This window comes from Callospermophilus lateralis, chromosome 2 (genome assembly GCF_048772815.1).
Source record: "Callospermophilus lateralis isolate mCalLat2 chromosome 2, mCalLat2.hap1, whole genome shotgun sequence".
In the NCBI taxonomy this organism is placed as follows: domain Eukaryota; kingdom Metazoa; phylum Chordata; class Mammalia; order Rodentia; family Sciuridae; genus Callospermophilus; species Callospermophilus lateralis.
In genome coordinates this window covers 190,906,157-190,913,240 of record NC_135306.1, presented here as the reverse complement: position 1 = coordinate 190,913,240, position 7,084 = coordinate 190,906,157, and the positions used below count along the sequence as shown (strand labels likewise).

General features: G+C 63.2%; 1 long non-coding RNA gene across 1 annotated transcript; it reads right to left on the bottom strand.

Annotated features, from left to right (window-relative positions):
- Window positions 1-815: 815 nt before the first annotated feature.
- On the bottom strand, window positions 816-5,793 carry LOC143391609 (uncharacterized). Its single transcript, XR_013090288.2, has 3 exons — window positions 5,260-5,793; window positions 4,448-4,549; window positions 816-1,099 (listed from the first exon to the last, which is right to left on the bottom strand). It is a non-coding gene; the product is annotated as an uncharacterized LOC143391609 (long non-coding RNA).
- Window positions 5,794-7,084: the final 1,291 nt, after the last annotated feature.

Here is a 7,084-nt window from a genome sequence, read left to right as displayed (position 1 = left end):
GGCGGGGCCTCAGCAAGCCACGCCCCGCAGCAGCCCCGCCCATCCCTGATTGAGAGCCCCCGCCCCCGTGGGAAACGCTGACGTAGGCAGCAGGGGCGGGGCTCGGGGAACCAGCTATAAGTTCCGTGGCGCCTCGCAGGCCCGCAGCGCCCTCTGCCCGGGGGCTGCACGGGTCCGGGTCCTGCCCTCTTGGTCGAGCTCGCTGGGCTCCGAGCATCCTTAGCTGTGGCCCCGTGTTCATGTGGTCATTTCTGACCCTCCTCTCGCCCACAAGACTGACCAGGAAACTTGCAAAGCTGCTCTGGACTGAACATGCACATGTCCCCAAGACTCACCTGTGGAGACCTCACCCCCAAGGTGGGCATGTCTGGAGGCGCAGCCTTGGGGACATGGGCAGGCCACCCGGTGGAGCCCTTGAATGACATGAGTGTCCTTATAAAAGAGACCCAGATCGACTCCTCCCACTTTTTCCCCGTGAAGACACAATGCAAAGACCACCCTCCACAGACCAGGGAGCCGCCCTCACCAGACCCCCTCCGGCCAGGACCTGGACCTTGGGCTTCCAGCCTCCGGAGCTGCGAGAAGCAGACTGCTGACATTAAGAGCCGTTTGGTTCATGGGGTTGGGATTGGCGCCCCAACAGACCAAGCCAGGAGCCCGTTCAAAACGAAAACACGAAGCCCCTTGTTAAAAAAATACCAAGTTCCAGAGAGCGGCACCAGAGCAGGACCTGAGGGGCCCTTGGAGGGCGGCCAGGGCGGCTGCTGGACGGTGTGCCCCGGAGGCCGGCCCAGCTCTGTGGACCCTCAGCGCCTTCCTCTGGGAGCCTCTGGGAGCTCGGGGTCCATGCCCCGCCCCACCTCCCCTCCTGGGGGCTGAGTCTGTGGTCACCCAGCTGCCCGGGACCCACTTGGCAGGTCGGCCTCTCCTAACCTCCACATTATCTTACCACCAAGGCCTGGTAATGGCACCTCTTAAATTTGTCTTAAAATTTTCTAGGTCTCTCAAATCCCACTCCAGTCTCGCAGCCTCCTAGCCAGCTTCTCACTTGTACTTTTTACTGCTTCTGATCCAATTCCCCTGCAGCTGCCAGACATATCTTTAAAAAAAGAAAGAAAGAAAGAAATCAGGCCATATTACTTCTCTGCTTAAAACTCTGTAATAACTCTTTTTCACATTTGGAATTAAATCATTCACCCTCATAACCAAGACCCATGAAGCCTCTTTGAGAGCTCAGGGCCTTCCACTATGCCCACCTCTTTCCAGTCCTCAACCCTTCTGAGTTCTTCCTACCCCAGGATCTTGGCACATGCTATTCCCTCTGCTTGGTACACTCTACTGTATTGTCAATATTTTCCCCAGACTCTGTTCCTCCTGACTCTGTGTCCAAAGTGCTGCGGGATGATAGAGAAGAGAACAATAATAAATAACCATTAATTATGTTAATGATGGCTGGCGTCTAGTTAGTGCTCACGGTTGTGAGCACTTTAGGCATAATTGGCACACTCTTGAACCACACAGAGATCCTGTCCCCTTCTTACTGGCGAGGAAACTGAGGCACAGAGAGCTGGTCTCAGGGTATGGAGGGGGCATCTAGGGGTGGGGAGACATCTGAGTTGTGTCTTGTCTTAGTGTAGGTTCCCTGGAAGTAGTGTGCGACTAGGAGGCTGTGGTCCTTTGAGTTTTGAACTGTGTAGAAAGACGGCCTCCTGCGTAGCGTGGATGACAAGCTGGTGACACCAGGCCTGGCTGTGTCAGGTCAGAGCCTCTCCTTTCTCTCTCTCCTGGAAATATGCACTATAGCCCTGTGTCTTGGCAGGAAGAGGTCATCGTTTGCATTACAAAGAAGAGAGCACTAAGGTCCAGGGTCTTTTCTCAGAATGCCCTGGCTGGCTTCCTGGAACCGGAACAGTGTTGGGTAAAACCCCAGACTCCTCAGCCTTCACCCCGCTTTCCCGACTCACCAGCTGTGTGACTTTTGGAATGTCACTAGCCTCTCTGGGCCTCAGTGCCCTCATCTCTCTAATGGGGATATTAGCATATTTATTGACTCCTGGGGTTGTGTGGTGATCAATCCATCAAGTGTGTGAATGTTCAGGCCACCAGAGCTCCCATCAGCATCAGCATTGTGGCTGCGAGTGGCCCGGAGCAGAGCCTTGCTAGACTCGGGAGGCCCAGTGTCAGCGCTAGAGGCCGCCCTGCCTCCCTGCCTCCCCACCTCCCTGGGTTCCACTGAATCTGAAAACAGGGAGGGAGCCCCGTGGCGGGCTCCGTCCTGACCTTCACGGCAGAGTTAGAACCAGCAGGAGCAGGGAGCCAGGCCAGACTGTTTTCTTTGGGGAGAAAGAAATCTCATTTGGAGGCCGAGCTGGACCTGTCCATCTCTGCGCGGCTCAGGGGCTGCCGCCGGCGGCCGCACTTCCCATAATGTCCTAATTAAAGAGCCTTGTTCATCTGGGAGGCCTGCGGGCAGGTGGCAGGTTGGTGGCCCACGGGACCCTGTGCCTGGGGAGTAGAGGCTGGAGGCCCGGGAGGGAGGGTGTCTCTGTCCCCACTGATGTCACCAGGAGTCCGCTGCCCCTGCCCATGGTCAAGCCTGTGTCACGGAGCCTGTGGCGGGAGCTGGGCCTGTCGGGTCCCCCGGGCTCCCTCGGGTGCCCAGGTGCGTTGGTGGAGCTTCAGGGGCAGGCCCGAGGCCGGGAGGGTTCTGAGAGGGGACCCAGCAGGTGAGGGGGCTTGGGGACAGCTCAGAGACAGGGACAGCGGGGGGAGGACGGATGGGAACAGGGGAGGCTGTGGAAGTCATGGGGGACAGGACGCCCTGCGACCTGCTGGGCACTGGCCATGGCTCTGGCCACGTCCATCCCGTTGACCTCCCTGCAGCGAGTGCGCTCCCTGGACCCCAGTTCCCCAGCTCAGAGGGTGAGGTCGATGGAGGGGTCTGGAGGGGACCAAGGAGGCGCAAGGATCTAGGGAGGGGGACAGGGACAACAGGGAGGTGGCAGAGGGAAGGCGAGAGAGGCTGGGCAGGGGTGGCCCACGAGCAGGGAGAGCTGCAGCTGTCCCCGCACCCAGGCCCCTGCAGCAGCGGTCCTTGAGGGAGAGCCACTTCCAGGGGGCTCCGCATGTGGCATCCTTAGGAAGGTGGGAGGGGACAGCGGTTCCCCAGGGGCCATTTTAGCAGAAGGTTCCAGATGTGCTGCGGAGGCCCTGGGATGCGGGAGCAGCTGGCGGGGAGGGCGGGGCTGCGGGCTGCGGATGGAGGGCGTCCTCCCCTCAAGAAGGGCCGGCCATCGTGGGGACCAGCGAGGGTGACCGGCACGGGTGTCTTCCCTGCCTTCCTCAGCTGCCCAGCCCACGGGCACTTGGCACCTGCGTTGGCTGGGGCCAGAAGGACGCACGGCACCTCGGGCCCTTCACCCTGGGATCTTGACCCACCCTGGAGCAAGCTGTCCGCACGCCCTGGTCCTGACGAGGAGACCGAGGCTCAGAGTGGAGCCGGTGAGGATCCCCACGGCACCGGGGTCCTGCGCCCACCCTGGGCACCTGTGTCCACAGCAGCTCCAAATCACACCCCAGCTGCTCATCCTGGGCCAGAGCCCGAGGCTCCTGGGGACGGTCACCCTCCCTGACCAGCAGATGGGGTCCAGGACAGTAGGGGGCAGACTTGGAAGCAGGCAGGCTGCTGGGGACAGGCAGGACGGAGCAGTGACCTGGGTACAGCCCAGAGCGTGGGCGGGAGTTTCCGAATCATCCCTTGAACTTGTCAGTCAGAGTCTTGATGCCTCTCATGGTGACCCAGGGCCAGCCTGGATGGCTCCTGCGTCACAGATGTGGAGCCCGAGGCCCCCAGGGGTCATGGGACTTGCTGAAGGGCCCTGTGTCAACGGTGGCAGGGCCCAGGGATCCCCGACTCAGGCCCAGGGAGGACGGCACAGCGGCCTGGGGCCTCTTCCCAGCCTCTGCTTTCTGACCCCAGAGTCCCCACTGTCCCCAGACCCAGTGGTCAGAAGGGAGCAGGCCTTGGGCTTCTCTCTGCTGGGAGAGGACACTGGGGGGACATTGTGGGGGTCAGAGGGTGCAGGCCCTGGGAGCCGTGCTTCCCGAGCCCCGGGGTGTGTGTGAGGTGGGGTCTCCCCGTCTGGCTCGGGTTGTTCCCAGAATGCAAATGGAGGAGGACGGAAGAGGGTCCCCGAAGGCCAGGAGCTGGGGGTCAGGAGCCCCCGGGGGGTGGGTGAGGCTCCGGGTAGAGCGCTGGCCTGGGAGGCCGGCCAGGGTCACGCCTGGGACAGAGGGGAAGGCCCACCGTGTGTGTCCTACCTGGTCCTGAGCCACTGCCCCCAACCATGTCCCTGTGTCTGCCCCCGGAGTGGCCGGGCCTGAAGGGGGTCAGGGGTGTGATGTCCTCTCTCTTGGGCCTTCAGACCCCGGGCCTCAGTTTTCTCACCTGCTGATGGGGCTCGTCCGCCTGCTCTGCTGGCCTCCGGGGTTGCCTGAGGACCCCGGGCGGGGGACGCTGGAAGAGGACGGGCTCCATCACTTGCAGGGCCTGGCAAGGGTAGAAAGGAGACTCGTTTAAAGAAATGGTCAGAATTTTAAGATGGCGACATCGGAACTCACTGCCAGCCGGGCCCCGGGGGACGTGCGGGCCACACTCACGGGCCAGGCGCGGCTGGAAGGTGGCCCTGCACCTCCTCCTGCCACCAGGCCAGCCCTCGTACCTCCAGCCGTGGGTTCTGGGTGGGCCAGGAGGGTGGGGGCTGGGGAGCTTGGGGACAGGGGTGGACAGCTGAGGAAGGGGGTGGGACAGGCCAGCCAAGGCCCTGCCCACAGCTTCCCAGGCTGCCTCTGAGCTGGGCAGGCGAGTGGGCAGGACGGGGCCTCTGGTGCTCTGGGCCCTGGTCTCAGGGTGGCGGGGCTGCGGCAGGTGGCCGGGGCTGCACATCTGCTGATACCACGTGAGCCACTCAGCTTCAAGACGATGTCTTGTCACCACAAAGGAGCCCTTGGCCGGTCAGAGGTGGCCACGGTGGGAGAGGGCTACCCGAGTTCCCACGACTACCCTGAAGGTGTGACCTGGGGGCCCCACAGGCTCACGCTGGGATCTGGGAGAGGCTGGGCTGGTCCCCAGGCAAGGGCTGGAGGCCCTTAGGAAGAAGGCCCGCGGGTCACATTGGTGGCTGAGGGGACAGGGAGCCCAGGACTCCCGACTGCAGCTGGAACGTCCTCCTGCCATTCCCGCCACCGTGGTCCGGTCACCTGTCCACTCAGTGTCCCCGGAGAGGCTGGGGTCCCTGTGGGCAGAGGAGCTCTGTGCTCTGAGGCAGGCAGTCTGAGCCTGGGCTGTTCTGGGCCTCTCTGGGGGTGACAGGGCTCTGGAGTGGACGGTCACTTCCTCCAGCGTGTGGGGTAGGAGCATCGGGTGGTCGGCCCTTGGTCCTGGCGCTGTGTCCCCCACGGCAGGCGCCCTCCTGTTCTCAGAGCCCGGTCTGCCCTGCCACCAGCCCCTTGCGGAGCCTTCATGGGGCAGGCAGCCCCGATTCCCAGCCGTGTGTGCAGGGACAGCTGCGTCCCCACCAGCTGCCCACACCCCTGGCCATCCCTGTGCACCAGCTCCTGGTGGCCAGCATCCCCAAGACCCTTGACCTGAAGCCACTCAAGAAGAGACACCTGGCTCCGGGCAGGAGCTTTCCTGAAGTCTAAGCGTCTCTGCGGCTCGTTCCTGGGGCCAGGACCTGGGCAGGGCAGGCGGGTCTTGTCTCCCGTCCGAAGCGCTTTGCAAGCCTGGCCCCACCGCGCAAACCACCCCTGACGGTCCCTGCGCCAGTCCTGCTCCTCCATGGCTGTCCTCCTGTACGTCTGCCCCTCCCACGGCCGACCCTGCTCTCCCTCCACACACGCCGTCAAACCCCCAGGAGTCCCGCAGCGCTCAGCAGGCCGCCTGGGTGTGCTCCTTCCCACTGCCCCCCGGGGCCACCTGGTCTGACCACCTGGAGGACCGCAGCGGCCTCAGGCTGCTCCCAGCTGACCCTGGAGATTGGGCCTCCCGCCTGGCCCTAGAAGTCCTCCCTGGCCACCAGGCCCTGGGCTGGGCGGGGGTGGACACTCAGGGGACACGGGTGGCGGGCAGCGTGGTGCTGGGGAGGCAGGGCAGACTCAGGGTGGCGTGGGCTCTGTGGAGCAAGCGGGTGAAGGGCAGCAAGATAAAGGACTGTCCTTGCACAGCCTGATGAGAGGGGTCCCCGTCTGTCACCAGCGCCCCAATCATCAGCAGCTGGAGGGCAGGGGCCTTCCGACCACGCGGTGTGCCGGGGCACCTGGATTTCTAAGGACTTTACATGAAGATTCAATGTTCACAGCAACCCAGTGAGCTGGGGACCTTACGGTTCCATTTTACTGAGGTGGTAACTGAGGCACAGAGAGGTTGTGAGACTCAGTCAAAGTCACACAGCCAGAACATGGTAGGAACGGGAATGGAGCCAGGACGTGCCTTCAGAACCCTTGGCTGTGCTTGGGGCCTGATCAAGTGGCAGCCGTCAGCCAGCCCAGTAACGTCCCCCATCTCTGCACAGTCACGTCCCCTGTCCTCCCTCAAGCTCTCTCTTCCCTGCAAATGACCCCAGTCGTGGCCGATGAGCCCAGCCTCTGCTCGGGGACACCCGGGGACCCCCTGAAGTGAAATCAGACCTAACGAGGAACAAGAGCGCTCAGCCCCAAGCCCTCAGGGGCCAGACGTCCCCTTCAGAACCACCTCCCGGGTCTCCTGAGAGCCACCCGCCTTCCCCAGGACAGGGCCACCAGCGGGAAGGACTCCCCTGGCTGCGGGCGGCCACCGTGTTCGGGAGGGTTTGGAGGTGGGTCTGGAGACAGCGCTCGCTCTCTCCTCGTTCAGGGCAGAGGGGACCCAGCTCTGTGGTGGCCCCGGCGGCTTCAGTGGGCAGCCGCTTCCTGAACCCTGGGGCCCGGGCTCCCGGGCTTCCTGCCCTCGCAACCTGTCCCTGGCACCCAGGGCAGTGCCCCGTCCCGCCCCCGGGCCCTCAGCAGTGAGCAGGTCCCCCACTCCTCATCCCACCTGCACGTTAAT